Here is a 27,092-nt window from a genome sequence, read left to right as displayed (position 1 = left end):
AATAGAGAAAATTTTTTAAAAAGAAATGATATGTACTATATAAATTGGTGGATGTTTATCCAAATGTTTATCCAACTTTTTTTGGTCATTTATCCAAAGTTATTTCCACTGTGCTCTCCAGTTTTCCAGCTTTTTTTTTTTTAAGATTTTATTTATTTATTTGAGAGAGAGAATGAGAGAGAGAGAGCATGAGAAGGAGGAAGGTCAGAGGGAGAAGCAGACTCCCTGCTGAGCAGGGAGCCCGATGCGGGACTCGATCCAGGGACTCCAGGATCATGACCTGAGCTGAAGGCAGTCGCTTAACCAACTGAGCCACCCAGGCGCCCCTCCAGTTTTCCAGCTTTTAACTCTTATTTCAGTACAAATAACCTCATATCAAACCCAGACTAATCACTTCATGCTTTATTCCCCCAATTTTCTCATTCTTGGCATCCCCTATAACACTATTAGACAGCATCTTCTGTTCTTTGCTTGAATCGCTGGAGAAACTTGTTCTGGACACTTCGTGTATTGTATTCTTACTGGCATATATAGCAAGCAGAATGACTGAAGGTGATGACCCTTTTACAGAAATCTCTGCCATCACAGGACATTTAGGTTTATCTCATCGCCCAGTTGTTGAGCCAGCTGCAAACAAATGAATTTGTGATTCTTTCTAGAACTAGAGATATGATTAAATACATCTGTGAGAACTCTGCAAGGGTGGAAGCTATCATAAACACAGAGTCACAGAGTCAGAGAATGAAATGTATATGAAGGTGTATATCAACAAGTGGGATATGCTCTTCCTAACAATGGGTGATCAGACTTTACAGCTTCTGTATCATGCTATGTTTCATGCCTTAGTTTTTCCTGTGGATGCCTAGACCAGAGATCATAATGGAAGAAACACCATATAGGAATCCAGAGTCCTGCGTACCAGGTCCACATCTGCCACCATTTGTTGACATTTAACCTCTCTGTTCATTTTCCTAATCTGCATAAAAAGGGGATCCAGCTCAGTGGTTATTCCTAAAGGCCTGCTCCAGCTTGAGTATTGATTCTGCTTCTCCCCCTGCCTTGTTTGCCAGCCAATGAATAAGCACTTAATTGTTGCCTAATATGTACCTAGGTTGGATGAATTTCTTAGTGACTAAATAAATCTGTTTCCCAGCTGAGGCCAGGTCTATAAATGGTAAGTAAATTAAACCAATAGCATAAGGACTGCTCTACTCATATTTCTGCAGATTTTCTGTGAAGAGTAACTGAGGGTCAGGGAGCAACTGCGTGCATGGGTCTGGCTGCTTATTTAGCATCAGAGGACCTGTGCTAATCCAGGATAATTACTTTTCAGGTCCAGCTTATCATGGGTGTGTGAATATGGCCGTTATTCAGATGGTGTCCTGTAACAACTTTCAAGTGATGGGTGGAGGGGAAGAAGTGAGTCATGTTAGTAGACATAATTACATGTAGTGGAAAAAAGTACTGGGAAAATTCAGTTAAACCCCACAAATACATACACATAAGTGGATGTGTTTAATTAGGATTGGGATTGTCCACAGGGCTATATAGTCATTAATAGTCTTGATTGATGTTATCTATTAAGAACATTTGTTTTCTCCCAAAATGTCTCATCCACAACTCTGTAAGGGATTCCTAATGTTCCACTATTAAGAACTGGTTTCTTTGAGTTAAGTCAAGGTTCACCTGTTCACATGGATATATTTTTGGATAGATGGTCCCATATGTTTTTAAGTTATCTTAGTGGGACTTTCTTTTTCCAGTGTGATAGCAAAGTGGGTCACACTTTAATTGTGTCACACAGTAAAAATGTTTTGATATGGACTAGGGAGATAACAGTATTTGAATGGCTGGGGAAGTATAGGTCTGGGAGAAGTGTCACAGTGGAGATAAATTGGAACCAGAATGGGTCAAGAGGGGAGCCTCAGACCCCAAGGGAAGAAAGTCAACAAAAGGAGAGACCGGAGAATAACATAAGATACGCTTAGTCAACTTCTTACTCTATTTGGAGCCTGTTGCTGATTTATGTTTACCTCTTGGTTATTTTTGATAATATGATGCTTCTGATTCTTAGTACTTAAAACATTATCTTTACACTTATACCACTGTGGAACTTCTGTGATGCCAAGTTTTCTTGTTAATTCTGTGCACTTATAAAATAGAATAGCCACAGGTAAATTGATTGATTTCTCCAAATCTAACAGAGAGATAAAAAGTCACTTTTCCTAATCTCTGATTCTAGAAAGCTCAATGGCTAAAGGGCAGGTAGGGAAAGAAGAATCACTACCAAAATACTAGCAAGGTTAAAAATACTACAGAGAAATACACATTAAAGACGTATGTAGTAATCTTTATGTAGTAAAGTATGCAGTAACATTAACCAACTTTATTTTGCGCTCACCAGATGTTTTATATGTATAATCTCCCTTAATCCTGACAACTCTAAAAGGTAGCTACTATTTTTAACCCATTTTACAGATAGAAAATGAAGGCTTAGAGAGGACAAGTCACTTAGTCAAGCTCACTCTGCTATGCAAGGAGCATAGCATTGATTCGAATCCAGATTAATGAGGCTATGGAGATGGATCTTCAAACAACTCTGGCAGATAGCTCACTATAGTCGAAGGGTGTTGGTTGGCACATACCATTGGTGAAAAGAAAACAAACAGACCAAAACAAAAACAAAAGATAGTTACCCACTGTGGCATTTATGGAATCATATAAAAATATATTCAGGCTGAACTGCAATTGTCAGTAGCCAGCATTTGTGTGTAACTTTCCAAGCAGACTGATTGGCTAAGCGTTATACAAGTTGAATTAAGACGTCATTGCCAAACCTGGAAACTTATAGTAGATGTGTGACTAAGTAAGAAATTTCAGAGAAGATGGAAAATACAGCTGACAGCATTAGTAATTCAGCATTATTGTTATCCTCTGCATTGCTTCTTGTGTTCTCTTAGGAGGAGCGCTGATGGGAAAATTCTTCAGGCTGGTTCAAATACTGTGGGCTAGTTAATTCTGGGTGTCTTTCAGTAATGCTGTCCTTTTGGTTACTGTGACCACATGTGTGGGATAACACCACCACAGTGGCATCCATGGCCGAGAGATACACAGCTAAGGCTAGGATGTTTATTCCATCCCACCCTCACTTGTTCTCATTCTCTGCATTTTTTTTTCCCATTGGGGTTTTGATATTTGATGTCAACTCAGCAGAATATTGACTTCAAACTGGGTTTTTCTCAGCCCCAGCTTAAGATGAAAAATAACATAAATTGTAACTTGGATGGTAAATCTCATCCATTTTCTAAGGCAGGGTATTGTTTCAAATGGTTATGTGGCTAAAGACAAGAGTTGTATTCCTGTGTTACCTAGAAAGTTACACTCAAGGACTGAGACAAATAGAAACAACGCTGTGTATAGGCACCTTGCCCAAGCTTTCTACACTTCCCTTACATCCATGCTCCAATGATTAGAACTCCTTTCTCAAATATAATTATATCTATAGATTAGCAAGAAAAAGACAATCATTGAAAACCAGATGAAAGTCCCTAATATCCTTTGCAAAGGATGGCATATAGAAGACCAATAAATACCTGGGAAGTTGCTCAATTTCATTGTCACAAATAGAAATGCAAATTAAAATTATGGTGAGACATTATTATAGACAAATAAGAATAATGAAAAGGAAAAGGCAAATGATAACAAGTGTTGGGGAAGATTTGGAAAAAAAACAAATTCTTAGACTCTGCTACAGGGAGTATTTTCTTGGATAACGATTTTGGTAAACTTTTTGTGAGTCTCTACCAAAGCTGCACATATGTGTACTCTATGACCCAGCAGTTCTACTCCTAGTTTATATCCACAAGAAACACAAAGTTACGTACACCGAAAAAACGAAACAAAAACAATAAACAAAAAACATGTGAAGAATATTCATAGCACTATTCATAATATCCAAACTGGAAACTACCCAAATGCCATCAACCATCAACAGTAGAATGAGTAAATTGTGACACCTTCACACAATAGGATTATATATACAATGAAAATGATTCACAAACATATGCAACAGTATACAGGAATTTCATAGGCATAATGTTGAGTGAAAGAAGCCAGACACAAAAGAGTGAATATGGTATGATTCAATTCAAGTAGAGTATGAAGTGGACAATATTTATGCCAGTATTTATTGGAAGTTAGAATAGTGCAGACTCGGGGATATAGTGCTTGGTAAAGGGGTTTGGGGCTGTTGGTAATGTTCTATTTCTCGATCTGGGTGCTGGTTACATGTGTGTGTTTGCTTTCATTGAGTTGCACCCTTATGACTAGTGTACTTTTTCTGAATTTATGTTATTTCTTCAGTAAAATAATTTTTCAAAAGAGATGAAGGAAGACCTCTTCTACAATACATTAACCTAAGTATCACATCAGTGAGGTTACGTTTATCAGATTAGTTAGCAATCTCCTTGAAAAGCAGCAGTAGAGATTCAACAGGATGAAACCGAGGTCAAGAAAGTTTTGATATGGATGGGAAGGTAGCAGAGAATCTGAAAGAGTTATGAGCACAGTAGGCCCAGATGGAGAGCTAGTGTGGGTCCAGCTGCATTTAGGAGGCAGCTGTGGATACCTCAAAGGGCCTGGATCAAGGCAGGTGTGAGCAGGCAATGAAAGAAAGAGATTCTGGGATATAAAATGGAAAGCTGGAGGGTAGGACCTGAAAATAAACCTTGTATTTCACAATTTGCCTGGGGCTAGATCTAATCAAAAATAATGTTGATGTTATTCCAAGTGACATAGAATTTAATTAAACTTTCCCTAATAATTCAGAACAGTATACCTTTCTCCCTGCAAGCCTTGGTGATCTTATACGGTATTTCTTTCTTAGTTCTTCATTTACAATTCACTAGAAGAAGGCTGAAAATGGTGGGAAGGAAGTGGGATTAAACCCACATAGAACATTCATTCTGCATGGATTTCAGACGGTAAAGGTTTACCAATAAAACCATGTGATATTATACATGAATTACCACTCAGAATAGTCCCAACACTAAATACAAGGGTTTCAATTAATAACATTACTTCAGAGATAAATTTTATTTAGGGAAAATAATCTTCTGTGTTCATTCATTCACTTATTCCATAAATACCTGATGGATTCCCATCATATGCCATTATTTGGTACTTCTCTTCAAATCTATAAGAACATGAACTATAGAAACAGTCCCAAGCATAAATGCCTTGAAGAGTTGGAAATTGTGACTGAAGTATAAATCATAAAAATTGGAAATAAGAGAGATGGCATGCACCCCAAATAGAATGTGTTCTTTAGAAATCTTGCTGATGAGTTAAAAACATGGTAGAGAATTGAGAAATAAATAAAATAGTATAAAATATCCTGCACTTGAAATTCTAATGAATGTTTCTAATACCAGTTTAAAATGTTGACTTTTCCCTGTATGTTTAACAGTATTACCATGCAAATATTGAGTCCTTGTAATGGAACTCTTGTGGTGTTTATTTTTGTCTACATGTTGAAATGGCATTATTTCTATGGGGAGAACATGTAGTAGAGAAGCCACTTGTTTTCATCTCATTTTCTGGGACCTGTTACTCTCTTGGGTTGCAATAAAGACCACAGTTGCCACAGTAGTTTTCAATCTAGGGGGACTCCTTTCTTTCTTTTGGTCAAGGATAGCAAAGATGGCCTCAAACCAAGATCTACAAAGTCAACAGGCCGTATTCAACTTCTTTCCTTTCTGAATGATTGGTTCCTCTTGGCAGTAAAAACTTTACTTTTGTCTTTCAACAAAAATGTTGCTTAATCTCCATTGGGTTTCAATCCTGTGATCCCTTTTTCCTTCCTACAGCCTATTTCCCCATTTTTAAAAGAAGATACCTGGCTCCTCATAGTTTGAAATACAACACATATCCTTAAATCAACAGGCTGTTTTAAATTTAGGAAGTGAAGCCTGATCAACTGATGTTTGCTTATGGACTTTTTATTACTTAGGAAAGAGCTGGTCCACCTTTCCTAGGCTAACCTGGACCTGAGTCTTAGAAGCATTCTTCCGGAACACCTCTTACCCCAGAAAACTCTATAGGTATCTGCAGTTGCAATTAACAGAGCTCTGGAACAGAATTCTAAGTGAGATATAAAATTATTCTTTGAAAGCCATACATTTTTTGGTTCTAGTTTTCAAGTCATTTTTCCTTTTGAGGCTTGTCATAATCTTCCTCTTGAGGTAACTCTCATTTCTCCATCACAAATCACAGAGGGCTTATAGATTAATAATTCAGTGTTAATTGAATGTGGTAATTCTGCCTCATGACACTTTGTGTGATGTTACATGAATACCATAGGGGAATAATGCTGTGTAAATCTAGATTCACAAGGAGAACTTGGTGTCATTTATATCTATATCCAGTGCCTTCAGAAGGTTACTTAGCCCTCATTTTTTCTTTATCAATAAAATTAAAACAATTCTTCATTATGTTATTTGGACAGTGCTTCAGATGATTGAAATATTAATGGGAAAATCATTCAAAATTAACATTTTCTACGAATTTTCTGTTTGATATATATATTTGATAATATAAATTTGATAATATAAAAGTTTTTTTTTTAAGAATTATAGGATTGATAAGGAGCTTAAAATTTCCCTAATTGACAGATGGACAAAACAGATTTGAGGAAATCTGCCACTTTCGATGTCACCAAGAACTCAATCAGGTACTTAATCATTGTTCCCCCAAAGGAGATATTCCTCACATATTCTAGAATGAACAACAATTCTGGATTTCTAAAATGACACAACTGAACACAGAAATTGCTAAACATGCAGGTTAGCCTAGATCAGACTTAGTTCTAGTAAATTACAGCTTCTTCCCCTTATTATTAAAGAACAAAATGAAAGCGATTAAGAAATATATCAAAGACTGTACTTACCAGCTCAAATAGAATGGAACACAACATGAAAGTAATTTATCATTCAAGAAATATTTGCAATAACCAAGCTCTGACTTGGGTATACTGGGGGTGGGGGGGTGAAATATGAGCCTTATGGGGACGCCTGTTAACATCCCTAAAGCCTTGGTTATCTCATCTAAAAAATGGAGTTGGAGCTCCTGGGTGGCTCAGTTGGTTAAGCATCTGTCTTTGGCTCAGGTCATGATCCTGGAGTTCTGGAATAGAGCCCCCCCCACCCGCCATTGGGTTCCCTGCTCAGCAGGGAGTCTGCTTCTCCCTCCCTGTCTGCCATCTGCCCTTCCCCCCACTCCTCTCTCTTGCTTGAATAAATAAATTAAAATGTTTTAAAAAAATAAAAAATGGAGTCAATATGATACCTACCTCATGAATTAAATGAGATAATGGGGATTAAACAAGTTAATTCCTGTAAATTATTTAGCACAATACCTGGAACATAGTTGACACTCAGTAAATATTAGTGATTTTTATAACTGTCATTATTATTTTACATACAGAGGATTGTTGTTATTCATGGTAGTTGTGTTCTAAAAAGTCCCTTCAAACATTTAATTAACAAATACTGAATCATTACCCCTAGGGAAAATACAGGGTTAGGCTCCCACAAACCTGGTCAAAATATTTTCATCTGCTGAACAATATATACCACTGTTTTATGTGTGCTTCCTTTTAAAGACATCTTCTTCAATATGTATTATTGATTCATTAACATTGAACTCATCCAACAACACTATAACTCATGCCTCCATACAGCTTATCTAACACACATATCTTCTCCATAAGTCCCATCACAGCTTTCTTGCACTGAGAAAAACTAGACAATACTTTCGCACTACAATTGGCAACCATTTTATATTGCAAAGTCATCACCACAAAGCACAAAATGTGGAAAAAACATCACAAGAAATAGACCGTGAAAAGAGCAATAGTTCAACTTCAACTGCGAGCGTGCACTTCCGGTGACTCAAATATTTTGCTGCTGTGTGCACATGCATGTCTGCAAATCACTGCGAGACCACTGTGAGGGTTGATTTTGGAGTTACAAATAAATGTTAGCCAGTAGGTGAATTCACAAATACAGAAGCCACAAAGAATGAGGATCAACCGTATTGAGCGCTTGAAAAACTAAAATGAATTCCATTTGCCTAGATAAGAGTTTCAGGAGGGAAGTGGCAGGACAAGAAGTTCGGAGACTTATACTCGTGCCAGAAAAGGCAGGATCTGGTAAGCCCTGTTAAGAAGTTACTCATTTTTCTAATAATGAGGCCCCATCACTAAAACTTTTGAATGGAAGAATGTCATAATTAGATTTGTGTTTTATAAAGAGCACTGGCTTATAAAGAACACTAGAATAGAAGCAACCCCTAGAATGGTGTCTTGTACATGGTGCACACTCAATATTTACTGAATGAATTCCATATTTACTGAATGCAATATAGAGATCAGTTTTGCTGGGGCTGGAGGCAAGGCTGGAGGTAGGGAAACTTTAAGATGCTACTGCTATTCAGTATTGTAGTTGAGGTTCTGGCCAGGGCAGTTAGGGAAAAAAAAAATGAAATAAAAGGCATTCAGATTGGGAAAGAAGTAAAACTATGTCTATTTGAAGATGACATGATATTATACATAGAAATTCCTAAAGATTCCAGTAAAAACTATCAGAATAATCAATTTCAGCAAGGTTTTAGAATACAAGATGGGTATACAAAAACCAATTGTTTTTCTATACAGGAGCAATGAGCAAACCAAAAATAAAATTAAGAAAACAACTCTATTTACAGTAGAATAAAAAATAAAATACTTAGGCGTAAACTTAACCAAAAAAGCACAAAATGTATATGCTGAAAACTATAAAACTGTTGAAAAAAAATTGAAGACCTAAATAAGTCGGAAGACATCATATTCATAGATTAAAAGACAATACTAAGATTGCAATCATCCCCAAATTGATCTGTAGATTCAACATAATCCCTATGAAAATTGCTACTGTTTGTTATTGTTGAGAAATTGAGGCTGATGCTATAATTCATATGAAAATTATTTGACCCAGAATAGTCCAAACAATCTTGAGAAAGATCAAATTTGGAGGGCACACAGTTTCTGGTTTGAAAACTTACTGTCAAGCTACAATAACCAAGAGAGTATGGTAGTGGCATAAAAACAGACATAAAGACCAAAGGAATAGAACTGGGGAGTCCAGAAATAGACCCTCACATTTGGGGCTGGTTGGTTTTCAACAAGGGTGCCAAGACAAGTTGTTTTTTTTTGAGGGGGTGCTGAAAATGCTTTGGGCTTAAAGAGTGGTTATGGTTGCATAACTTTGTGAAAATACTAAAAGCCTCTGCAATGTACACTTTAAAAGGGTAGATTTTATGACATGTGAATTTTATCTAAAACTATTTTTTTAAGAATTCTGTAGGATTTCCAGTTCTGATCGTGATACAGTAACTGCTAAGAGAATCATCCTCCCACTGTTAATCAACACAAACATGGATAAAACTTAAAATAGACTTTTAAAGCCTCGGGTAGCCAGTGGTAAACAACTGTCACTTTTGAGAGAATGGAAAAGCATGAGATGAGCCTTATCTTTTCTGAACTTGAGCACATAAAATTGAAGCCCAAGTAGAAATAGTAACTTGGTGTAGCTGAGGAGGCAATTGCGTGATTTCAGAGGTGTAGAAGAAGGTAAAATTTGAGGGGCAGGTTCCCAGTATTGAGGGAGTTACTCAGATGAGTCGGGATAAGTAAGCATGGAGGTTCCATTGCTTCCTAGGCCATGGCATGGACTTGGCAAGCAGCAGAGAACAGCTCCTGTGAGGGAGAGCAGTGATGAATATTTCAAAGTTTTCTCTGTGTTAGGAGAGTGGGAGGGAACGAGGAAGAGAAGGAGGAAAATGAGGTGAAGAATAGAACATACAAATGGATATATTACATAGCCACAGTGACACTAACCATGGCAAGCTTTGATTTTTCAAGTGATTAAACAAAATCAAAAATGTCTTAAATAGGGATGCCTGGGTGGCTCATTTGGTTAAGCGGCTGCCTTCGGCTCAGGTCATGATCCCAGGGTCCTGGGATCGAGTCCCACATGGGGCTCCCTGCTCAGCAGGGAGCCTGCTTCTCCCTCTGCCTGCTGCTCTCCTGCTTGTGCTCTGTCTCTCTCTCTCTCTTTCTCTGACAAATAAATAAATAAAAATCTTTAAAGAAAATGTCTTAAATAATTATTGTTACTGACAATGTCAATCCATAAAAATTTAAGAAAAGTAAAAATAAAACCTGTTAAATAAATATCTACTAAGTTTCATATCCAAAAGACCTATTAATTGCAAAGAACACCACCGTAGACTGACGATAATAAGGAAGGTAAAGTCTAAGAATTTAGTGGAATTTATTTAATTTGACAGATTCTTTTTTTGGTGGGATGATGGATTGTGAAAGGAAGAGTGATAAGGAGAAGGGAGAGAAATTCTAAGATAGTTTATACACAATAAATTATTCTCTAAAACAAAACTCTTCCAGAAATATGTTTTTCTGACAAGATCACTCCCATTAGTCCATGCAGGTAGGTGGAATCCTTGGTTTAGAGTCAAAGTAGGTTCAATTATACTAAAAGCAGTATTCAATTTTAAAATAAGGGATTAATGTCCACAAAGGTGTGAATCAATCTTTTCCAGTTAATATCTGGCCCTTGTGTCCTTTTCATTTGAGTGAAGAATACATCTGTCAGTTGCAAACATTTATCCACCTATTGGCTGGGCTGGACAAAAAAGCCAATTGAAAATGAGGCTAAGAAAAACATGAGCCTAGTCTTATCACATTAACAAGTGATTTTAAAAATTGTTTTAACCTTGTAGTACGTGGTTAGTCATCACCATGTGCACCACTAACTCAAGCTAGATACTTGTTCTTTTGCCAAATAATGTCACTTTAAATGTGTGCAAATATCAATATCACAGTGAAATTTAGGACCTAACTTCTGACAAGGTGTGACCACATGCATGGTAATGAAATTTCATCTGTTCTCTTAAAATTTCTCTTCTAAAGATGCTTTATTTTAGGAGAAATGGAACCCATTTAAGTTTAAAATATCCATTCAAGACAGCTATGAAAAAATAAACTGTACTGAAAAAATCCTAGCTCTAAGTATATATATGGATTTGTTATTCACTGTAACTCATTGGTAATGTTTTCTAAGGGACTAAATTTTTTAATACATTATGTATGAGAAAGCAAAGTTTCACTGTGTTGTATATTAGGTTAAACCCTTTAAAATAAATACTAGACAGTGAAATTCATCACAATATGCCTTTATTTAACATTTTCCTGCAGCTAATGTTCATTTTTTAAAGGGCTGGCTAAGGGCCCAAAGAGGATCATGTAACACTGAAAAAAATCCTAGGTCCCTGGAAGACATTACAGAGACATTCCAGTGTATTTAATTTTTTTAAAATGATATTTGTCAAATTGTTAGCCATCTATTAGACTGTGCACTCTATGAATATACCACCATTTTAGAGTGTTGATAATACATCTTATTGGACTTCCCACTAGCCAAGAGTTCCTGGTAAAATATTTTCCTACCACATAAGCCACTAGTCATCAACCATGTCAAACAACATTTTCAATTTGGATAATGAAATTCTAAGTTGACTGTACTCAATAAATAACAGAGATACATAATGTTAACCATATAATATTTTAAGCATATTTAAATTAAGCTATAAATTAAATTAAGCTATAAAAGATACAAGAATTTAAGGCAAAACATTTATATTGATCTCATATACATAAATCTATTAACTACTATGTTTTACAAATGCATAATTTTTTTTAATTTTTTTTTAAGATTTTATTTATTTGCGAGAGAGAGAATGAGAGACAGAGAGCATGAGAAGGAGGAGGGTCAGAGGGAGAAGCAGACTCCCTGCTGAGCAGGGAGCCTGATGTGGGACTCGATCCCGGGACTCCAGGATCATGACCTGAGCCGAAGGCAGTCGCTTAACCAACTGAGCCACCCAGGCGCCCCTACAAAAGCACATTCACATTGTTGTATAACCATGGCCACCATCCATCTTCAAAATCTTTATCTTCCTAAACTGAAACTCTGTACCCCTCAAAAAATAAGTCCTCATTACCCACCCCTGCCAGTGCCAGTAAGTACATTCCATGCTTTCTGTCTCTATGATCTTGATGAATCTAGATACCTCCTATAAGGGGAATCATATGCTATTGGTCCTTTAGTGACTGGTTTATTTGACTTAGCATGATGTCTTCAGGGTTCACCCATGTTGTACCTGTGTAGGAATTTTCTTCCTTTTTAAGCTTGAATGATGTCCCATTGGATGCATCTACCATGAATGCACACTTTATTCAGCCATCCATCAGTGGATGCTTGGGATGCTTCTACGTTTTAGCTATTGTGAATAATGCTGCTATGAATATGGGTGAACAAATATCTATTCAAGTCCCTGCTTGCAATTCTTTTGGGTATATACCCAGAAGTGGAATTTCTGGGTTCTTCGCATATATTTTTAATAAGTTCTCAGATATACCCACGGGCTTGTTTCATATTTTAAAGGTGATTGTTGCTCTTTTGAGGGACTCAGTATCACTATATCCCTCCCCTTAACGTCTTCACAGTCAACACAATCTCCTTACCCAGGAAGCATTGATAAGATCTCTTATGAAACAATGGAAGGAGGTTTCTTAAGATGGTCTACCATTCTTGACCTATTTATAAATTCTGAATATTTGTTTTGCTTAGGGACACTGAAGTTTTTGCTTTTGAAGTACCAAAGCTGGAAGAAACTTAGAAAAAAAAAAACCCACAAAACTGGTGTCCATTCCCCAGCCTTCACGTACAGCCTCATCCTGATTCAATGTAACTCTCCTTTATTGAAAGCCTCTACAAGACAAAATTTCAAAGCCTTCCTTATCAATCTCTTCCTATGTTCAAATCCGTTTCAAGAGAAGTTACCTCATATCTAAATAAAATCTAATTTCGCTGTTACTCTCCCTGCTCTGTTCCTTTGTCAGCCCCCTCTACTCACTCCTTTCCATTCTGAACTCCACATCACTTCCAAAACGTATACACAGATCTTTGGAAATTCAGTGTTAAATGTCACCTCTTCTTGGAAGTCCTTCCTGATCTTCCAGGGTGATTATAATTTCCTTGTCTGAAAAAATGGAGGGAAAAATGTCCTCCTTTCATTGATCTGTTGTGAGAACTTGATGTGGAAAAAAAAAAAAGATATGCTTAAGCAGTATCTAACGCACACGGTAAGTTTCCAATAAATGTTGGCTGTCCTTACCAATGAAAACAACATTTAATAGAGGATGAAGAACAGTTGCTTCCTATCATTATATTACATTTTTCTACATATAGAAATCATTATTACTTTACCATTTAGCCAAACCATCTTTTTGTTTTCTTTTCTACTAAATCTTATTTTCTCACCTTTTATCTATCCTAAGCTTTCTTCCCTAAATCTTTACTAAATTATTCTCATCTACTTCAGCTTCACAGTCCTAAGCTAGAAATTAATTTCCAAGTCTGGGAATGAAAAATGTCAAATACAACTGGAGATGGGAAGAGGAGAGATGCTAATTTAATATTAGTTCATTGTTTGCCATCTTTATAGTGCTTGTTCTCTCATAATGTGTTGACACGATATTATGCTCTTAGCCTCTTTGGCTCACAGGCCTCCCTTGCAAATATGATGAAAACTATGGATCATTACATGCCTCCTAAAAAACACACATACAATTTTACATTAAAATTCTGGAGATGTATGAAGCCCCCTGAATGTTCCAGGAGTGTCCATAAATCCAAGATCAACACGGAGTATTGTATAATATAAACATAAAAATCTCAATTGTTCCAGTTTCCTCTGAGATACATCTCAGATTTCTTGCCCCAATATTTTATCCCATTCCACCACTTGCTGTCTATACCTCTTTACTGATTTCCAGTGGTTAAATCAAGGCTGATTTAGCCAAATGCTCCAGATACTACAGAGAGGGATTAAGGGAACAAGATAAGGGATTATGTTTATGTATCGGATATATCACTATCTCTTTTCTTTGCACTTGCATAACCAGTGTTAGGAAACTCCTCTGTAGGCAAAAAAGTAACATAGTAAAGAAATGTTAAATTCTTTAGTGTATTTGAAAATCCTAAACGCAAAAACACTTAGTTTCTGAATTCACATAGTCGCTCAGAAAATGTACTTCAATCCAGTTTCCTTCTAAAAATGGTTTTCACTAGACTACACAAAACTTTGAACTATCCTGGTAGATTTTGTAATGTTTTTGTGAGGTATTAAAATAAATTGGATAACAATCTAATTAAGGTAGACTAAACTTGATTCATCCAAGGGCTTTTACACCAGGGAATAAGATTTCTTTCTAGTCTGTAATATTCTTATACATATATTTGTGGGTAACCTGTCTCATTTGATAGCACAAACTATTACTACTAAGAACAGAAGAAACACATAGGTCAAACTTTCCCTCCCAAGATGAGCAGAGCAATTTAATTCTAAGCCCAATACATTGAGTACCAAAAAAGGTCTTAATAGTGTCTTCTTCTGCTACTTTAATTTTAAACTTGGTCTATACTAAATACAACTTTAACTTCATTTTGGTCATAATTTACCTTATTACATGTTTGATTGGCTATGCCTTATTCTTTGATACTCAGAAAGTGTTCCAGAGAAGTACATGCAAATGGTCAACCATCCCTATTTGTCTACTTGTGTAGATTCAGTAGTTGTAAGTTCTGCTGTGTTGTATATCAGCAGCAACCAGTCGGATGACACCACTACCCCTGAGTAATAGACATAGAGAGTGGTTAGGGACACAAGGTATCAGTGAGTAGGAGCTTGACGATATGAGTGAGAATTTAAGGCAATTGCTTCCAGTCAAGTTGTGGAGTAATTGATGAGCAGAAGGGAAGGAAGAAAAAGAGTGATTGAACAGCAAACGCTGAGAGATCATCTAATTTCACCTGCATTTTCTATAAATGAAACATAAAATAACTGATTACTCTTAGATTAGTACTGGGGACATGGTTTAGGGGGAAAAATTAGTCATTTGAGATTCAAGAAACCTGAATTCCAGACTTAAATTTGCCATTAATATTAGGCAAGATAGTTTTTCTGTGTCTCAGTTGCCACAAATGTTAAATGAGAGGATTGGGTTAGAATTCCATGATGCTAATCTTTAACGAGGCTGTTTTCATTCCCAGGCTAATACTATTTCATTTGAACATTTACATTTTAAATATGAGCACAGTAAATGGTGGTGTTTATCATCAACTTAACATCAGGAAGTCCTCGTTATAATAATAGTTATAATCATTACTCAATATTAGCTATTACAAGATGGATAATATGATATATTTTAAAATATGTTAAAGTTATACTTTTTAAAGTTATTAAGCAATTTTTTTCATTTTTTAACAATAGATAAATTATTCATTTTTTAAAATATATGTAGCTCTTACTGAGTATCACCCACATTCCTAGGTCCTGGAGATAGATCTGTAAGCAATATAGAAAAGGACCCTGTCCTCAAAGATAGAAAATTGAGAATAAATACAAATTGAGAATAAATAAAAAATCAAGATAATCTCAGAGTGTGATTAATTTCTTTTAAGGAAATAAGAGTGATTTTTATGGGGACTATTGGGTAAATGTGACTGGGGGAGGTGGGAAGATGTTGCTATCGATTGGATGGTCACTTCTAAAAAGGAGAAGTTTGGGTTAAGAGAGAATATCATGAGAATAAACCATTTCTGCTGAGAGGCATAGAGATAGGAAGGTACAAAAGTTATGTAGAAGGAATGATGTTGCCCTTCAAGGAACAGCAAGAAGGCCTGTGTGGCCTAGTATGGGATAAAGTCTGAGGGACAGGCAAGGGCCAGGTTAGAGAACAAGTTAAAAGTTTCCACTGAAATATTATTAAAACCCAAGCTGACTATAGATAATGCTGCCTTCTGTGAAATGGGAATGTGGGGAGAGTGGTATGTACTCAGGTATGTGTGTGTATGCATGCATGTGTGTGATTTGGACATGACTATTTCTTAAGAGAGTCGAATAAAACTTTTCTGTGCATCTCACTTCCTTGTACAGAGACTGGCCAAGAACAGAGAATGGGTAGAACCTGATGTAGAAGTTCAGAAGCACACTTAGTGAGTCCTCATACATGACTGGGAAACTTAGAGCTGAGTTTGGGGTTGGTTAGAGAAAGTGGAATTATCCTAAAAAGGAGAAGAGGGTGTCTGGTCCAGGTGACCTATGGCTACAGGCCAACATATTTTTAAGTAGAGAAATCACCAATATTCAAAATTTTGTGTCATCGCTAAGTAAACGACTTTAGTCTTGCCAAACTTTCAGTAAAGTCAGGGACACAGACAGATACTTTTTGTTAGAATTGCTTTTTTTGAGGGAATCAAGGAAGATGGCTGAGTTCCATGTTTGAACTGATGCAGAGCAGTAAGTATGGAAGTGATGTAGGAGTGAGAGTCGGAATCCTGTGGACTCTGGCACTTGAGGCCAGAAGAAACCATGAAAACACAAGTCCCCCAGAAATCTCAGGGAGAACGTCAGCTGCATGGCTTGAGCTGGCTGTAAGTTATAGAAGTGTTCACTTGTGCATTCATTTTCAGTATCTCACCGCTATGGAGTCTCTTGAAGGAAAAGAAAGTAATTGGAAGAGGCAGAGAAAGAGAGAGAGCACGCAACTTTTTTCTTAGAAACTGTAAGCACCCACAATGCCAAAACATCAGTTTGGTGAGGAAAAACAAGTCAAGTTAGTTGTTTAATACGGAGAGTACTTAAATAATTGGCTGGTTGACTAAGTTTTCACTTCCCAGCAGCTTGCTTTGTCATAAAAGAGACAGAGCTCAAACATAAATATTTAAGAGTAAAAATACATTCATTTTATTCCCAATTCTGAGACATTCATAAACATGTTTCAGTTTTATCAGCAAGAATCCATGTGAATGACTTGTCCCATTTGCTCTGGGATTCTGGAGTTTTAAGTGGGCCAGGGTTTATCGAAGTGTTGAAAGATATTATAAAGCACTTACAAGTATTCAGCTAGTCAGACCGCTCAATTAGCTGAACATTTATAACCTCAAAATTTTGACAGAGCATGATTCATGTAGGAATGACCCCTTGGACAACAGATGGCTTTATAGTAGGTATGCTTGAGAGAAAGCACACAAAGCAATGTGATCTGAAGGAATAAAAACGGAACATATAGAGAAAGTAAAATTGAACTTAGAAGCATGGATTGTACTCTTAAATAAAGGAAATTGTTGAAAAATTTAGATGATATATTTTTAATGATGGCGGTTTTTTAAATGTTTTATTTGAGAGTGTTTAAGACAATCATTTATGGGACATGCCACAAAAACAAAATAGAGCAAAATTAATATCTAATTAGTATCTAAGCAACCCACCCTAACTCAGATTATAAATCTAAATTAAGTATTTAGAAAACAATAAAAGTAACAGGGTTTGGGGAGTAAGAACCACCATGTCAACCAAAAACCTAAATCCACAGCATTTTAATTTCTTGTTTTTTTCTTTTTTTCCTGTAGTTGTTGGATGCTTATATTCTGGAAAGTATTCTGGATAAGCATTAATTCAAAGACATATTTTAGGATGATATTTTTACCACCAAAATATATCAAGTTTTGATTAAGAGGGTTTTATCAGTTTTTAAAGGAGAATCAAAGGTGATGTAAATAAAAACATATACTTTCAAGTATCTGCAGTATTCCTTAAAACTGAAGTTAATACTATATAGAAATTCACTTTGGAGAAAGAAACATCAGATCCCCAAAAATACTTGATAGGAATCCATGGAACAAATGTAAAATGTCCCTCTCATTTGGAGCCTATTATGGTACACATTATACTGGTATAACTCTTCTTTCCTTTCCTTTCCTTTCCTTTCCTTTCCTTTCCTTTCTTTTCCTTTCCTTTCCAATTTCCTTTCTTTTTTTAACTTCCTAGGAGCACAAAACTAGTCACCATAAAAAAAAAAAATTCATGGAACAAGAAGCAATAAACAATTTCTCCCAAAGGTCAAAAAAAAAAAAAGAATCTCCAATGAGAAAAAAACAGAAAACAGAAAAACCATCAGGGACCAAGGAGGAGAACAGGACACAGGAAACCCCATGCCCCTGCCAGTGCTCATTGCAGACGTGTCCTGACCCCTCAGAAGAGGTGTGCCCATCTGTGGTTCAGGAGAGCCAGGAGCAGTCATATGTGGGTGATTAGATTTTCCACACTTACTGCTCCATTTTATAGACGGACCACCAGAGTTCCTATAGGGCAGTATGAGGACTGCTCTCTGACTCTACCGAGTTAGCAGTAGGTAAAAACAGCACGGTCCTTAAATTCAGCACTCCTTACCTCTTTACAACTGCTGCGTAGTTATTAAAGTCATAATAAAGTAGGATTCCTACTTATCAAGTTTTCTAAAATAAATATAAAATATTAACAATGAAAAATCAGTAAAGACAAAAAAAGCATTAGCTTATGCCTTTTTGCCTTTACTTAGTCATTTCACCCCTTAACACTATTAAGCAAGAAACATTCATGGACTAGAATGCTCATTCTCAACTAATTGTTTATACAAACTGTAAATGAACACTTTAATATTCTCATGCTTCTTTGGTCCTCGTTACAACTCTGTAGACCAGGTTATAATTTTTCTTATCCTCATTTTATAGATGAACCTGAAGTTTAAAGAAAATAATTTATCAAAAATCAAACCGCTAGTACAGACAACAGTCAATATTAAATAAAGAACTTCTGCCTATAAATTACATTCCACCTCCTTTAATCATGCACCTATAACCATAATGACTCCAAATAAATATTCTTCTAAAAAATAATTTGTTACAAGACCTATTATCCACCCAACAGGGACACATACTAAGAGTATAATTCTTGAGTAATTTTCAGGGTGATCTTGTAAAAAATATATCAGCACTCTGAAGATCATTTTTTATACATGAAAAATATTTGTTCAATGCCCCTAATTTGAATCACCCAACAAATCAGAAAAAAATCATACTTCAGCATCTTAGACATTCACTATTAATTCCTCAAACCTTTTCTTTATATATTCTTTTTCTTTTTCTAGTTTGAAGAATAAGAAAACCTATTAGGAAATTTAGCTGTTACAAGTAAAACTGAATTAAAAGAAGAAGAAATCAGGAGCAAGAGAGAGAGAAAGAGAGACCTAACAATGATACTAGGTTTGGGAGGTGTTTTAATCATAGTATTCGTCAAGGAAAAAAATGAAACACTGTGCTCTTTGGGCACACATAGCATTTCTATGTACAAGAATGATTTAAAATTGGCATTGGCTTTAAATATTGCCCATGAATGAACTCTTAGAATTAAAAACAAAAACAAATGCAACACACATAATTACTGATAGAAAATACAATTTAAACGCAGAACGGTTAATTAGCAAGCACAGAATATTCCACAAATTACTTACAAGGATAAGCTAAGCCCTATCAAGGCTTCTGTGGTCTGCTTCTATATAAGATACTCGTTGTCACTGTATAGATTTTTTTGCCCTTCTGCTAAACATTCCATGACTTTCTTGGCAAGACTGAATGTAAGTTATTCTTATAAAATACCAGAACTGTCATAATTATGATTTTTTAGTATTATCCGAATTAATTGCAACTTCCAGCAGGGACACGGACTAAAATAGCAAGAGCTGCGGGTGATCTCAAACTACTCTCAGCATGTCCCAGCGAGTACTTGGCCAGGAGCACAAGTTACTTAAAAAAAGCATGTAACCCTTTAGGCCCGACAGTCAATTAAGGCCTTGGTAGAAATGTCAGCCATAAGAATGAAAAGACCTTTCAATTATTTACATACAATTTTCCTCTAATTAGTGAGAACTGATTTTAATTTTTTCCCCCTCTTTCCTCAAACAGGACCATATGGGATCAAGTTTAGAAGGGCAGCTGCTTCATTAAAGACAGAGAGAGAGAAAATGAGAACAAGAGCGGAGAGCCAGGAGGGAGAGAGAGAGAGAGAGAGAGAGAGGTAGTTTTTCTTGTCAATCAGACCTCATGATTCTTATAGAGACGGGGTCAGCAAATGCCTCAGCTTCACAGTCTTTAAAGATTTATAAGGATCTTTGCTAGGGGCCATGCTGGTGATGTGAAACAATAAGACATTTTCAAAAATGCCTGACAAAGGAAGTACAAAGATAATCAGCAGAGTATAGTGTCCCAAGCTCCATCTACTCTACTTTGATTTGGTAGTTACATGGCTTTCCAAATAACAGTACATGTACGTAAAAAATATATAATGATTTAAATATAGTATAGTCAAAATCATACCATAAAATTACCTTTGTAAAGCAATTTTGAAAAGACTTTTTGAAATATTTGAGTAGAATTGACTCTGGAACAATTGTAAGTACTATCCAATCTCTAATATCAATCTGGAGTTGACATATCTTTAGGGGCACAGTTTGGAAAAACCTTCACAAAAGTACATGCATTTCATTTTTTATTCTATGGAATGGACAATAATGTAATAAAATATCCTTTTGTTGATGTTTTCGCTTTATTTCTAGGTATCTACCTCTGGAGGAAAGAATGTTCTGGGTCTTTCTAATTACATTACCTCTTTAATATAACTTTCTAAAGTGTTTTTAGGTCATCGGCTTATGAGGAGAGACTTAGACGTATTTACACTTTTAAAAGTAGAATTTGAAAACACACTACCTTTCAGAGCTTGATTTATTTGTATTTATTTGTTTCCAAATGTTAACTTGGAATTGCCACGTGGGAATTTCCAAATGAGGTAGCAGGCATATGATATTTCTCTAGCAGTGTTTACAGGATGCTGACAGTAAGAAAGATTGACATAAAAGAAAACATTAAGCATTCACAGTTTTGTTTCCATTTATCCTGACATTGTTATTTAAGACAAACTACCTAAACTTTCTTAAAATCCAACCCTATGCACAGGAGCCCGGCCGTGCTTCTAAGTCTTCCACACGTGGCTTTAATTCAAATAAGAAGCAATTTCACCATCTGACTACAGGTTAACTATCCCCAGAAAATCCCCCTGCATTCCCTGTACCACTGTATGAAGATAGGCCCAAACCAAAAACCAGAACATTCAAAACCGAACCAAAAACACCCAGGTAAAGTCAGAAGTTACATGGAACAGCTTCTGCCAGCCAATAAGACTCCTTTCTGTGCGAATAGGATGTTCAGTTGATTCGGTTGTCTGGGCAGGGGAGTAAGCTCTCAAGAACCTGGGAGTATGTGCAGATGTTGTAGAGAATGGGAATGGCTTTCTCTTTCTGCTTTCTCCCATCTTTAGTCTGAGCCATTATGGAGAAAGATGAAAGCATCATAGAAGAACTCAATCTGGAGTTTTGGGGCAGAGAGGGCTGGCTTTGGAAAACATCTATCCTAAGGGATCCCCAATATTTTATAATACAACAGGCTCCAATGCCACCCCCAAACTCGTGTAACTCATGAAGGGCAATAGCTGCCCGCTGACTTTGTGAAAATCAAGCCCGTTGGCCCAAACATTCTCTTCTCTCAAGCTCCTGGAAGAGTTACCTGCCTTCTGTCAAATGCCTTCTGTCCCCTTTCTGCCATCAGTCACTTCTAGTTGGGAGAAAGTTCCCCTTAGTCTTGAAGCTGTTGACTAATGAATTCCTGACTCCCCTTTCCCTCACATATCAGTAAAATCAAAGAATTATAGTGTCATTCAAAGCTAGAGTCTTGGGCAACTGTCATTTTACAATGGGCTGTGTGAGAATGGCTTCCTTTTAACTAGTCCCCATGATTTATTCCAGATTCCTCCATTTTAAGTCTATGTTATATGCCAGAAAGATTTTTCTAAAATGAAACATTTCCAATTTTTTTTTAAGATTTTATTTATTTGACAGAGAGAGAGACACAGCGAGAGAGGGAACACAAGCAGGGGGTGTGGGGGAGGGAGAAGCAGGCTTCCTGCGGGGCTCGATCCCAGGACCCTGGGATCATGACCTGAGCCGAAGGCAGTCGCTTAACGACTGAGCCACCCAGGCGCCCCAAAACATTTCTAAGTTTTTAAATTTTCTTTCCTAGTTTAAGTCTTCTGTGGCTCCTCACTACCTGTATTTATAACAGTGATTTCAAACACAGCGTATGCTTCAAAAACATCATGATATACCCTTCACCTTCAACGTGTTAGATTTGCTATTTCTAAGATGCCTCCTGAAGAAGGTCTGCTAGAGTGGGGATCTTTCTCTCAAACCACTCCAATCCATTTTTGCAGGTGGAGATGGACTAAAAGATTGCCGACCCGTATAAAGAAGAGCCTGATTCCAGGGTGAAGAACAGAGATTGAAAAAATAAATAAAATAAAATATAAAATAACAAAAGGAAATGAGGAAGAAAAGAGAAGGCAGGATTTCTTTGCCAGTTCTGAGGAGATGGCCTAGTAGGTATCAGTAGCAGGGAGGGCTGACCGGGGGGTCGGAGGGGGAGGGACTAACGGGACGGTCACTGCTGACACTGGCTTCCTGGGCGGGTCATGTGAGCTGTTGCACACCCAGGAGCCTCATGCCTGGGTCACGTTCTGTTCTCACCATCTTGAAAGTCTTTTTTTTTTTTTTTAAAGATTTTATTTATTTATTTGACAGAGAGATGGCGAGAGCAGGAACACAAGCAGGGGGAGTGGGAGAGGGAGAAGCAGGCTTCCCGCCAAGCAGGGAGCCCGATGTGGGACTTGATCCCAGGACCCCGGGATCATGACCTGAGCCGAAGGCAGATGCTTAACGACTGAGCCACCCAGGCACCCACCATCTTGAAAGTCTTAACTTTATTTTTGAACTTGTGTTTTACAACTGAAATCCAGTGAGACAACTGAGCATTCAAGAGTAGAGATGTGCTCAGTATGTGTGTCCGCCCCTCCCTGCCTCCCCATAAGCGCAGAATTCTGAGAGACTCACTCGCAGTGTGGGAGTTCGTTGACATTGTGAGCATAAGCTAAATGCGTCACGTCTACAACTGAGTGAGCAGGGTGCTGACAGCTCAAAGAGGCCGTGCTTTCCCTGAGAACGAGAACATACTTCAAATACAGAAAAACACAACGATGTCCTAAGAAACACAGTGACCGAAGAACCCTCTCACATCCTCTCTTTCTTATGTTACTTCCCTGAATTAGCCAACCACTTCAACTAAAAAGAATGACATAGACGGGAACAGAGAAACCGAACAACCCGTAAGTCCTCTTCCTTTCAGTCTCTCCTTACCCATCAGTAAGCCAAAGGCAAAGACTGTTGGTAACTATGTATGCATATAGACAAATGATACAGTTGTGTTTTGTGCAGCACCCCTGCTGTTCTAGTAAGAATGAAATACACATGCACATACAGGCTCTGAAATGTGAATTGTGCAACTTGAGTGATTTCACATACGAGTCGAATGATCTTAGGTTTGCATTTAAAACTGGCACTGTAACATATAAAGATGAATGGCAAAATTCATGTTAAAGTTTTAATGTTTCTTTACTTAGAACATTAAAAGCAAATAACAAAACACCATGGCAAACTGAGAGAGAGTGACCATAGAAGAAGGAAAAAGCTTTATATTTTAGGAAATTCCTTACTCTCAAACGAGGGGCCCTGCATTTTCCTTTTGCGCTGGGCCCTACAAATGATGTACTTGGCCCTGCCACTTCATTACCTGCAATTCTCATTTTGGTTTCCATAGTTGGGTGGAGTTTATTATTCAAATCACAAGTAAAAGGCTACTTGATAGATTCTTCTCTATCTTGTGGCTTGACAAATTAGTTCTAGGGCCAGTTGAGGTATGGACTAAATGCTCCCTTTTTGCCATGATTGGGACATAGTCAGAATTGTGGCTGGGGTGGGAGGGAGCAGAAAGAGTGGTTCATCCCTGGAGAAAAATTCTAATATATAATGTTTTCAACAATTTTTAAAGGTAATATATTCACATGGTGGTTGTTAGAACCATGGGGTTCTTAGAATCACCTAAGGACCCCCTGTGAAATACTCAGTTAAAATATCGGTTTTGAGAATATGGGGTCTATGGATGTTGGGCTGGGCTTATGTCCTTTACAGGCACTTTCTTGAGTGCAAAGATGCCAGCACCCAACACAGTGACCAATGTGGAATAAACACACCAAGGAATGGGTGAAAAATAAATCCTGGGTTACCCTTGGTCCCACAATTTATGGCAGATGTAACTATGAAAATAATGCCTTCCTCACTTAGTTTGATCTAGTTTTTTTATTCACTGATAACAAAAATGAAGGAAAAATAGGTAAAACAAAGGTTATACAGATAAATAATAAGAGAAAAATTACCTTCTTTTAAATTTGGGACCTCTTGCCTTGGTAAGAACCCAGAGTGATTTTGGAGAATTTCTCTGCAGGATTGAAGAAATGGGGCCGAGTGGGGGGGGGGGGGGGGAAGAGGAGTGGAGGGTGAGGAAACTGAGCAGCTGCAGTAGGCAAGGGGAGAGGGGGAGACCTCCCAGGCAGCTCAGGAGGTAGTGATATTGTAGAAATGTCTAAAGGGGATATTTCAGTGATAAAATTCTCTCCTGCTTCATCTTAAAATGAAATCCACAATTTCTTGCTAATGTTTTGATGGAACTAGACTTGCATATGTGAAGAAGGCTGGGGCTCCAGTAAAGATTGAAATGGGGCTTGCGTTGGAAGGAAGCTCCAAGAAGAGGACGGAGGAAGGGGTGACACCGGTTTGAGTTACACAGATATCAAAAGGCTGTCTTTAGCATTTAAGAGAAGGAGAAAATTTGTTCATTTCCCATTTAATATTCTCAGCCTTCCTGATAACTTTTGGCTGTTCACATTGACTTATTTCCGGGCACATATTCAATTTCCCTCATTCCTTTGCCCTCTCCAAAGGAAAGAACTAATTCCAGTGCCTCCAGTTTTACCATCTAGCATTTTGTCCAGCAAATGGACTCCTTGGAATGATGATGAAAGAGAAATGTCAGTAGAGATTTGTGGCAAAGGCGGAGAATATTTTCATCATAAAGGGAAAGCCTGTTTCCCTGGCCACCTTCAATGGCCTATTTCCTGGGCTCTAAATATAGAGCACCAGGGCTTTCCTCACACCTGACCCTGATGCTGCCAGCTGGGAGATTTGGTCTCTATTCCAATATAAACTCTACCATGTAAACAATATGTCTCAGCCACTTTCAATATAGGCATTTTTTTCCTTAAAACGTATGCTAATGATATATCGTTAAAGTGAAATATTTGCTGCTCCTTGTAAGTTTCTAGGTTTAAGCTACAATTTCTATTATTAATAAGTGAAAAATAAAAGGTATTCTTGGGCTGCCTCTGTATTTTGAACACCAGCATAGAGTGTCTCAGGTTTGAGAACCTTATTATCTGGACTGAGCAACTACTCGCGGTCACAAAGAGATGAATCACTGTGACTCTAAATGGAAATCATAGACAATCACTCACAATACCTGCCTTAGGTTGATTCATAGTACATCGGCCCTTAAGCCCCAGGGGCCTCACCTGTCCCTGTGGCCCGAAGAAATCATTTGTGGTTTTGATCACATGTGATTTTCTTCTGCCTCTAGCTTCCTCTTTCTGGTCAATCCATCATACACAAAGTCAGCTTTCTACAACACAAATTATGTTGTGTTATTCCCTGCTCAAAAGCCTTCCAAGACTCCCCACTGATTTCAGAAGAATCCAAACCTCTTAGTGTAGCAGTCAAAACCCTTCACAATCAGAACTCAATCTTCCCATCTAGTACTTTCTCTCTCTTTCCCTCCCCTTTCCTGTACTTCCCTCCCTTTCTATAAATATATTTTTAAATACTCCAGTAACTCTAGTTAGCAGTTACTCATGGGATCAGGGATGTTCATTGACTCTTTCATTTAGCATTAGACATTAAGCCATACTTTTTTTTTTTTTTTTTTTGGTGTACAATACAGTAATTCAACAATTCCATACATTACCCAGTTAAGCCTTATTTCTTTATTCTTGTATTGATATAAGGAGAAGAGTTTGGTTGAATAATACCTATACAGTCAAATGTTGTTCATCTAATTTTTATTTGAGACATTTGATAAAAATGCAGATTTTTCAGCACCACCTTAGACCTAAATCAGAATCTTTGGAAATGGGATATGAAATCTGAAGGTTAAGCAAGTTTTTCATATCTATCTAATACCCCAGAGTTTGGATACTCCATGTATTTGACATTAAAAGCAATAGCATTTGCCTTAATAGTATCATTTCTATCTTAATCATCTCTGTGCCACTCAAACATGAATATCCTGCCAATGCCTACTATGTATCCTGCAGGGCATACATTACCCAAAATAGATAGGTGTAGTTCTCTGGGGCTCACTATTGATTGAACAAAAAAAAAAAGAAGACTGAAAAATATCATTAAATATTCCAAAAGATAAAGGAAATGTGCCAGAATGCTGAGGCTTTGCTAGGATTCAGTGACTAGAGTTGAAAATATTTGACTTCTAAGGAAGCCTTCAGGGAGATATATTGTTTTAAGGACATGAAAATCATTCCAACTTTGGAAATGCACAAAAGCAAAGCATGTGGAAGATTCACGAACCCTGATCAAGTTGAGTCCATCTTAGTATGTGATGGGAGAGAAGTTAGACATGGAGAAGAAAGTGAGCCTTTGTAGGTAGAACAGCTAGAAACACACAGTTTGAGGACTTTGATAGGGAATTCATTTAACATTTATTAGACCTGATTGAGCAGCAATATAGTTCTAAGAAATATGAAGTCATCCAGTGACAATAACTGATACTCACTCAACAATTATTTATTGAATGGCTGTATACATGCTAGTCACTGTTTCAGGCACCAAGAATTCAGCAGTGAAGAAAAGAGAAAAAATAAGCCCATACCATCAGGAAGATAGACAGTAAACATTCAGACTGACTCCCAGCATCTCTTCTGTCCTTTCTGTACTAAGTAGCAGCAATACAGTGTAAAGAATTTTCCTCCACTCAAGTGGGGGGCCAGTCTAGCTAAAGGCAACCCTCTCTTGCCAATGGTTGCTTGAG

At 37.2% G+C, this 27,092-nt stretch overlaps 1 long non-coding RNA gene across 2 annotated transcripts in view; it reads left to right on the top strand.

Moving 5' to 3' along the window:
* The window catches only part of LOC123836630 (uncharacterized), a 38,872-nt gene extending 15,165 nt beyond the window's left edge, over positions 1-23,707 (top strand). Inside the window, exons 3-4 of one of the 2 annotated variants that reach the window (XR_010413763.1) lie at positions 22,318-22,482; positions 22,685-23,707. This is a non-coding gene — a long non-coding RNA (uncharacterized LOC123836630). The remainder of the gene's footprint in view (positions 1-22,317; positions 22,483-22,684) is intronic. The other variant, XR_006789011.3, reaches the window with a different exon arrangement.
* Positions 23,708-27,092: the final 3,385 nt, after the last annotated feature.

This window comes from Mirounga angustirostris, unplaced genomic scaffold (assembly GCF_029215605.1).
Source record: "Mirounga angustirostris isolate CCGP_5_RB_7025 unplaced genomic scaffold, mMirAng1.0.hap1 SCAF_8, whole genome shotgun sequence".
Lineage (NCBI taxonomy): Eukaryota > Metazoa > Chordata > Mammalia > Carnivora > Phocidae > Mirounga > Mirounga angustirostris.
Note: the sequence above shows the minus strand (reverse complement) of the source record. Positions and strands in the feature narration are given on the sequence as shown.